The sequence below is a fragment of the Melozone crissalis genome, unplaced genomic scaffold (genome assembly GCF_028551555.1).
Source record: "Melozone crissalis strain CALT ecotype California unplaced genomic scaffold, PUWL_Pcris_2 ptg000057l_1, whole genome shotgun sequence".
NCBI classification, from domain to species: Eukaryota; Metazoa; Chordata; class Aves; order Passeriformes; family Passerellidae; genus Melozone; species Melozone crissalis.
Genome location: NW_026535835.1, coordinates 3906446 through 3914439, shown reverse-complemented (window position 1 = coordinate 3914439; position 7994 = coordinate 3906446). Strand labels below are relative to the sequence as shown.

The 7994-nt window shown below is 55.9% G+C and overlaps 1 protein-coding gene across 4 annotated transcripts in view; it reads left to right on the top strand.

Annotated features, from left to right (window-relative positions):
- Positions 1 to 4657: 4657 nt before the first annotated feature.
- Positions 4658 to 7994, top strand: part of GTF2IRD1 (GTF2I repeat domain containing 1) — a 71542-nt gene continuing 68205 nt past the window's right edge. For all 4 annotated transcript variants that reach the window (XM_054287165.1, XM_054287163.1, XM_054287164.1 and 1 more), the window contains exon 1: positions 4658 to 4729. The gene's annotated coding sequence lies outside the window, so the exon portion shown is untranslated. The remainder of the gene's footprint in view (positions 4730 to 7994) is intronic.

Below are 7994 nucleotides of genomic sequence, written 5' to 3'. Positions count from 1 at the left end.
CCCAGAACCAAGGGCTGGGTTGTTTGGTCCCCTTGGGATTTTGCTGGTACTTGGGTGGGTGTGTGCAGGATTCTCCATCCCCTGAGCCAAAACCAACCCCAGTGACATCAGCTTGGGCAAGGGCCCTTTACTCCTGCCAGGTGACATGAGGGTCAGAAGGATGGGGGCAGTCAGAACATGGAAATCTCCCTGCTCTGCTCCCCAGGACACTGTTCAGAGGCTCTGGTTCAGTAGCACCTCACTGCCTCTCCATAGCATGGAAATAATTCAATGGACCACAAGACAGATAGAAAAGCCTTTTTGTTGTTGCAGTGTTGCAAACCCTTTGAGCAGTACAGGTTGAAAAAGCAGCAGGGCTGTGGGCACTTGGTGGGCAATGAGGTGTGTGAGGTGCAGGAAGGCAGAGCAAATAGTGTAAGCCATCACTGAGCCCCAGTGGGCAGAGAATGGAGAGAGGATAATAATTTTTCTGGTCCTTCTACAAATATTTTTGGGACCTACAAATATCAGCTTGGGTTTTGCAGGGAATCCTTGCTGATTTTTACTCAGTAGCACATACCCTGCAAAAGAATTAACACTACACTGGGCTGCCTTGAAGCATGGCTCACCTTGTAGGAGCTGGCTTGGGACAGGATGGAATTGTTACAAATACAGCCCCAAACCTGGTGGTCAATTCCTGAGTGCAAAATCTTGCTCTTCCAAGTGAAAATGATGGCTGGAGAAGCTCTTTCCCCCTCCACAAACCTCAAAGCCTCCCACCCAGTTATGCAGATCCCAGTATTTTCTCCTCTAGGCTTTTCCTCATGTGGTTTTTGCATCTCCCAGCCCTACTCTGGGTGATGCCAGCCCCCTGCAGCCACACTGCTCACCAGAGACCTGCCTGGGAATATGAGGTGGGGGTAGGCTTCCAGAAACTTCCTGCTCTTTGATCTATAATTTAAAAACCATTTTGTTTTGTCTTGGTCGCTTTAACCAGCAATTTGCTATAGCAAAAGAACACAATACCCCTTCAGGAAGAAGAAATAGACTCATTCTTTCAATTAAATTTCTCCTGACTTTACTAAAACTTTTCCCCTGTTCCCGCTTCTGAAGAAGCAGCTTTTCTCCTTTTTTAATTTTATTTTTGTGATCTCCAATTCCACCGAGACAGAAGAAATCAGCATATCAGAGAAAACAACAATCCTTGTGATGCCCAGCAGTCATTAATTAACAAATTATATAAAAAAAGAGTTCTGCAGATAGGATTGTTTCCTGGTGATGTTGCCTTTTCTTTTGTTGGCACTGTGACAAGGAAGTCTTTTATTGCTGAGATAGAGCAGATTAAACCATCCCTCTCACACTGGATGGCTTTGTGGGGCTCTTTTGGTCCCCAAATAAAACATCCTGCTCCCACTTTTACCCTGTTGTGACAGGTTTCTTCCTTGGTGGGAAAGAGATGCAAAGGTACATTTGAGCCACAGCATCTGTCCCCCAGCTGGACCAGGTCTCCTTTTCACCATGAGCATCCCCAGAGTGTGGGGGGCTGAGCTAACCTGAGTGGATTCAGTTTCAGTGGAATATCTGTGGAACATTTGTACTCCCACCAGGTGTAGGATTTGTACTCTCACCTCCTCCCTGAAGTCCATAACCCCAGAAGATCTCCTCAAATGGCCCTGCTCTCCCTCCCACCATCTTCTCAGGCTTCTTCTCTAAATTTCAGGATTATTTTGGCCTCTCCCTGTCCCCAGCTCTCATACCCCTGCTCAGGTAGGAGTATGAACAGAGACTGAGCTCCCTGTTCATACACTGATGACCAAGGCTGGTACCCATGGGTCTCCAACCTCATTTCAGCTCATGGTCTCCAATGGTGAGGAGAAAAATGAGACCCCAAAGCCAGATGTTACAGAGCCATACCCCAATGCTCAGCATTTGGGTCTCAGACTTGGGACCAGCTCTGCTGCAAGAAGGGAAAGGGCAAAAAGGTTCCCTGGGCTGTTAGAGCAGGCCAGCTGCTCGTCTTTGGCCAAAGAACCTTGGGCTGTCTCTTTGCCAAGGTCTGAGGGGCAGCATCCTTTCAAAGGATCTGAAAAGTGTTGCTGCAGCCTGTTTGCAGTGGGGATGAGTTGAACACATGCTGGGGGATGCTAAATTCTCCCAATAGAGACACCAATCATGTTCCTTTGACTGATCTGCAAATGCTCCCTATAAATGCTGGCATTATCCTGACTCAAGTGTGGCTGAAGGCAGGAGCTCCAAGCTCCCCAAACCTCTGCTGCCATGGGCACTGTGGGGCCACAGTGCTTTGAGGGCACAGAGCAAGGGACGTGCACAGGGATGTTGCATCAAAATACACTTTTTTTCCACCCTCTTTTTATTAATTATGCAGGTGTCATCACTCAGGGCCACAGGCTTGGGTAGGCAGTATACTGGGGAAAGTGTTGGAGGGCACCAGCAAAAGCAGGACACGGAAATCTGCCTGTTCTGTGCAGGCAGCTCCCACATACTGTTCTTGGTGACCCAGTTAAATTAATTTTGCTGGGTGGTTGTTTTTCTGGTGAGGTGCTGGCTTAAAGTTAATTAGCCAAAAGATGCCCTGATTTCTTTCTTCACAGCAAGATCTGTCGTTTAATTTGTCAGCAAGTGTGTTCTCACATTCATGGTCCCAGGCACCACAGGTATGAATTAGGGACCAGCTCTGACCACCCCAGTGGGACCTGTCTTGCCCTGAATATTCTACTGGAAACCTACTGGGATTTGCTGGGCTCCTGTGGCTATGGCTACCAGTGCAATGAGTTTGTGACTTGATGACATGGGGAGTGACACAGGAGGTGCTGGGTGCTTGCATGTTGCTCAACAGCACAGAAAAACCCCCTTCTATGCTCCTCCAGAAACTGGAAAAAGAGTGTTTCCTCTTAAAATGCTTTCTTGTCCCCATGGCCCTGGAGAGGGCAGATAATGGAGCAGCTGCCTAACACTTACTCCCAGGGAAAAGTGTCAGTACTTCTAAAACTTCAGAGGTTAAAATAGTGTCAAGTTATTTTTAGTAGCTTTTCATTCATTTTAATTTGCCATTTGTCAACATGCAGCAAGGAAATCAGAGAAGCATTGCTCACTCCTGGTGGGTTCCTTTCCCCATGCCAAGCTATGCTGAGCCAAGGCATGCTGCACTGAGCTGTGCAGGGCCAGACTGTGCTGAACTGAGCTGAGTAAGGCCAGGCTGTGCTGAACTGGGCTGTGCTGAGCCAAGGCATGCAGACCTGAGCTGTGCAGGGCCAGGCTGTGCTGAGCTGAGCTGCGCAGGGCCAGGCTGTGCTGAACTGAGCTGTGCAGGGCCAGACTGTGCTGAACTGAGCTGAGTAAGGCCAGGCTGTGCTGAACTGGGCTGTGCTGAGCCAAGACATGCAGACCTGAGCTGTGCAGGGCCAGGCTGTGCTGAGCTGAGCTGCGCAGGGCCAGGCTGTGCTGAACTGGGCTGTGCAGGGCCAGACTGTGCTGAACTGGGCTGGGCAGGGCCAAGCTGTGCTGAACTGAGCTGTGCTGAGCCAAGACATGCAGACCTGAGCTGTGCAGGGCCAGGCTGTACTGAACTGAGCTGTGCAGGGCCAGGCTGTGCTGAACTGGGCTGTGCAGGGCCAAGCTGTGCTGAACTGAGCTGTGCAGGGTCAGACTGTGCTGAACTGGGCTGTGCAGGGCCAGGCTCAGCTGAGCTGAACTGTGCCGTGTCTCTGAAGCACCTCAGCTAATGAAAACAAGCTGAAGAGCTGGGGTTGTTCAGCTTGGAGAAGAGAAGGCTCTGGGGAGATCCTAGAGAACTTAGAGACCCTTCCAGTGCCTAAAGGGGCTCCATGAGAGCTGGAGAGGGATTTTGAACAAGGGCTTGAGAGAAAGGACAAAGGGGAATGGATTCACACTGCCAAAGGGCAGGGAAGAATTTCTTCCTGGCTCAGGTTGCCCAGAGCAGCTGTGGCTGCCCCATCCCTAGAAGTATTCAAGGCCAAGTTGGACGGGGCTTGGAGCAACCTGGGACAGTGGAAGGTGTCCCTGCCCATGGCAAGGAGCTTGGAACAAGATGATCTTTGAGGTCCCTTCCAACCCAAACCATGACGCGATGCTATGATTCTATACCATGTCATGTCCCCACGGGTCAAGCCGTGCCAAGAGGTGCCAATCCACACGACACCCGGTCCAACCCAGCCGTGCCAGCACCAACAGGTGGCGACACGCACCCGCGGCACCCCAGAGCCGGGGGCGCGCCGAGGCCGCGCCGGGGACGCGCCCGCGTGGCCCGGTATGGTCTGTGCGCGTCCCCGGCGCGGCGTGAAAGGACTTCCAGAGCTCCCCCGGCCTTCACGGCCCCCCCGCCCCGATTTCGGGCTGGTTAATCCCGTGTGGAAAGGGCAGCCAATGGATGCGGCCGTTGCGCGGGGTTGGGATTAGCGGCGGGGCGAATGGCTGGCACTTTTACTGGGATTACAGAACAAAGAACTGCTCTCCCTGCCCGATTTGGGGGGTGGGGGGGGGGGGGAGAGGGAAAAAAAAAACCAAAAAACCAACAGCCCCCTCTCGGCTTCTTTTCATTCCTGTAGGCCCCTGTCGGGTTGTACCGGCTCCGCCCGGGAAGCGGCGGGAGGCGGCGGGAGGCGGCTCCATCCCGGCCCCCGCCCGCCCGCCCCCGCCGCTCCCGCCGCTCCCGCCGCTCCCGCGCAGCCTCGCCGGGGGAGGCAGCGGCGCCGCGCCCCAACCGCCCGCGGTAAGGAAAAGTTTTGGCCTCCCCTCCGCTCTTGACGGGTCCCCTCTCCACCCCCAGGCACGGCCCTGTGCGGGGAGCGGCGGCGGGGGCGCTGGGGGTGCGCGGTGCGATGGGGGAGCGGTGGGGCTGGGGGTGCAGGATGCGGGGGGCAGCAGGATTCGGGGGTTGTTGGGAGTGGTGGGGCCGGAGGTGTGCGGGGCAGCATTGGGGATCCGGGGGGAGGGTGGTGCTGAGGATGCAGCGCAGGACATTGGGTAGGGTGAGCGCTGGGAGATGCAGAGGGGCAGCGGGACTGCTGGAGGGGGGTACGGCTGCAGGGCTGCTGAACCACATCAAGGCTCGGGGCATGTCAGTGGGCAGCAGGGCTGCTGGGGAAATGATGGGGCTGCGGGCTTGGGGGGGCAGGAGGGTGGGGGGGCGTGCTGGGCTCTTTAAGGCTGAGGGATGCTCTTTAGGGCTGAGGGCTGGGGGATTCATTCGGGCTGGTGGGGGTTAATGGGGCTATGGGGGTGCGGTGTGGCATCAAGGCACGGGGGCTGTTGGAGTTGCTGCAGGGGATGCTGAGATTATTGGGGCTGGAGGGATGCTGGAGGAGGAATGCCAGGCTCATCAGTGTGCGAGAGTTCAGGGGGGCAATAGGAATACTGGGAGCTGATGGTGTGGGGGGTACTGCAGGGCAGTGGGGCTGGGGGAGGGCATTAGGGCTGGGGGATGCTGCAGGGCAGTAGAGCTTGGCAGGGGTTCTGGATGTTATTAGGGTTGGGAAGGATACTGAAGATCTGTAGGGCTTGGAGATGCTGGGGATATTAGAGCTGATGGGGTCTTGAGCTCATTGCAGCTGTGGGGTCACTAGGGCTGGTGGGGGGAATGCTGGGGTGATGGTGGGCCCTGGGGTTGGTGGGATCCATGGGGGCTGTGGAGGGATGCCAGGAAGCAGCAAGGCTGGGAGGGCATTAGGAGCTGCAGAGGGGGTGCAGGGAGCAGTGGAGCTGGGGGTGGGATAGGGGATGTCAGGCTGGCCCTCAGGGGTGGCCCACATCCTGAGGGCATTTCTGTGACCACCACCTGCCCTGGCTGTGCTGGACGGTGCCAGGCAGGAGGGCAGCTGGAAGCAGGGCTCTGCCTCCTCTGTGCTGGTGTGGGGATTGGCAGCAGTGCTGCTGGAAATAGAAACACGGTGCTGAGCTGGTGAAGCACTTGGGGCTTTGGCCAGACTGGTCACTGGCCTGGGCACCGTGGCCTGAAGGAACAGGCATCCTGTGCAGGGTGAGTGGAGGATTTTTGGTGCCGAGGGATGGCTGTGATAGGGAGAAAGTTGCTCCCTGAGGAGCAGGTGCCCTTGTCCTTGCAGCGTGTGGGGCTGGCAGTGGGGTTATCTGGGATAAGCTGTAAATTGGAGTGATCCTATTAATGTGCCTTGTGCAGGAGTGAGCCTGGACCCGGCGGTGCTGTGCAGGTAATCCTGGTGGGCTCTGGGCACTGCCAGGCGAGGGCACTTCGGGAGGTGATGGTGCCACTGAGCACCATGGCAGAGCTGCTATGGGCACTTTGAGGCTGGTCACCCAGCCTGCTGCCACATCTGTCACCTGCCAGTGTGAAGCTGTGGACATTGGAACCACCTGGGGACATCAGTGGTGGCCTTGCATAACGGGAGCTTCGGGGTGTCTGCTCTTGGTGCTGCTCCCACCGAAGGAGCTGTTGAAGTGCTGTAGCTGGGGAATAATCCTGTGGATGTGAGAGCCTTTAATTCTCCAGAGGCCCACACAATGCACCCAGACCCATTAAGCTGGTCAATGCCCATCTGAGCCTGCAGAATCCCCTTCTGTGGATACTGCTGCAGCAATATGGACCACCAGGATGAGAGCTGACCCTGCTGGCAGCCAGAGGCTGTCCCAGTGCCTGTGCTGCAGCCCCTGAGGCAGAGCAGCAAGCCTGGCACAGCAGCACGTGCTGCCATGGGAGCAGTGTCAGCAGCTGCGTGTCAGGGCCGTGTGTCAGGGCAGTGTGTCAGGTTTTATCAGCACCCGAGGGTCCCCTGCTCTCCTCCCTTTAGAGCCAGACCGGTTCCCTTTAGAGCCAATCTTCCTTGCAGACCAGACTCCCTGTGGCCACTGAGGGACAGGGTGCCCTGCTTTGGGGCCGTGCCACTGCTTTCCCATGCACCCTGGGCTCTCCAGGCTGGCACGGCCTCTCAAAGCCACATTTCTGGGGTGACACCTGCCAGGCATGTGTTGGCACTCTGGACAGGGGAAGGGATCGGGCAGCTGCCTTCACGTGGTGCTGCAGAAGCTGAGGAATGAATGAATGATGCCAGGGATTTGCTCTGGTGCTGCTGCCTGCTCCTGCTGTCCCTCCTGAGAGGGCTTTCCCATCTCTGGAGGAACTGCTGGTGCTCGTTCAGGTTTGCTAATGAGGAGCTGGGGCAGATGAGCAGGAAGCTGCTCAAGGACACGTTTAGCAACCTGGCTCTCTCTGCCTGGCTGAGACACAGTGCCCACACTGGCAGCCCAGCCCTTCCTTTCACAAGAACCCTGCATGGGGCAGGAGGTGACAGGAAAGCTGGGCTTTGGGGCCAGCACAGAGGGTACAGGTCTGCCTGTCCTACATGGTGTGCATCGCATATAACTGGAGTGATGCTTCTAGGAAGGAGAAGAACACCAAACCCCCAAAGTCCCAGGCCAAAACACAACCTCTGGCCTCTGGAGTTAATGGGGGATTCCCGTCTGCTTCTCCCACAGGAAATAGCTCAGATGTTTTTTGGCAATTATCAATGCCCTGGACTTCCTTCAGGAATTTTGTCAGCAGCACCCCAGCAGCCAGGCTGCAGGAATGCACAGGGATCCAGCTGGAGGTTGGCTGCAGGGCTGACCCCTGGCCTTGCTGCTGGCTGTCCCCATCTTGGGCAGTGGTGCTGGGCATGGTTTGGTTATTCTGAGTGCTGCCAGCGCCCATTTGCAGATGCCTGTGGTCAGTGGAGGTGGTGATGGTTTGTCATGGAAGAAAATGTGTGAATGGATCCTGCTGCTCCAGGATGACTGGGCTGAGGTGCAAGGGGTGTGTGCTGGTTTGGGGAAGGGGCATGATGGGCAGATGAGGGGCTGTGTTATTGTTCTGGCTTTGCTCCTCCAGCCACGTGTGTGGCTGTGTTAACATCTTGCTGGTAATGACAAAACTTCTTCAGGGCTTTGAGGGAGGAGCAGAGGTTTGCCACCACCAGAGACCTTCTTGAGGACAGGGAAGGACCTTCTGGGAGCCCCTCCTGAGA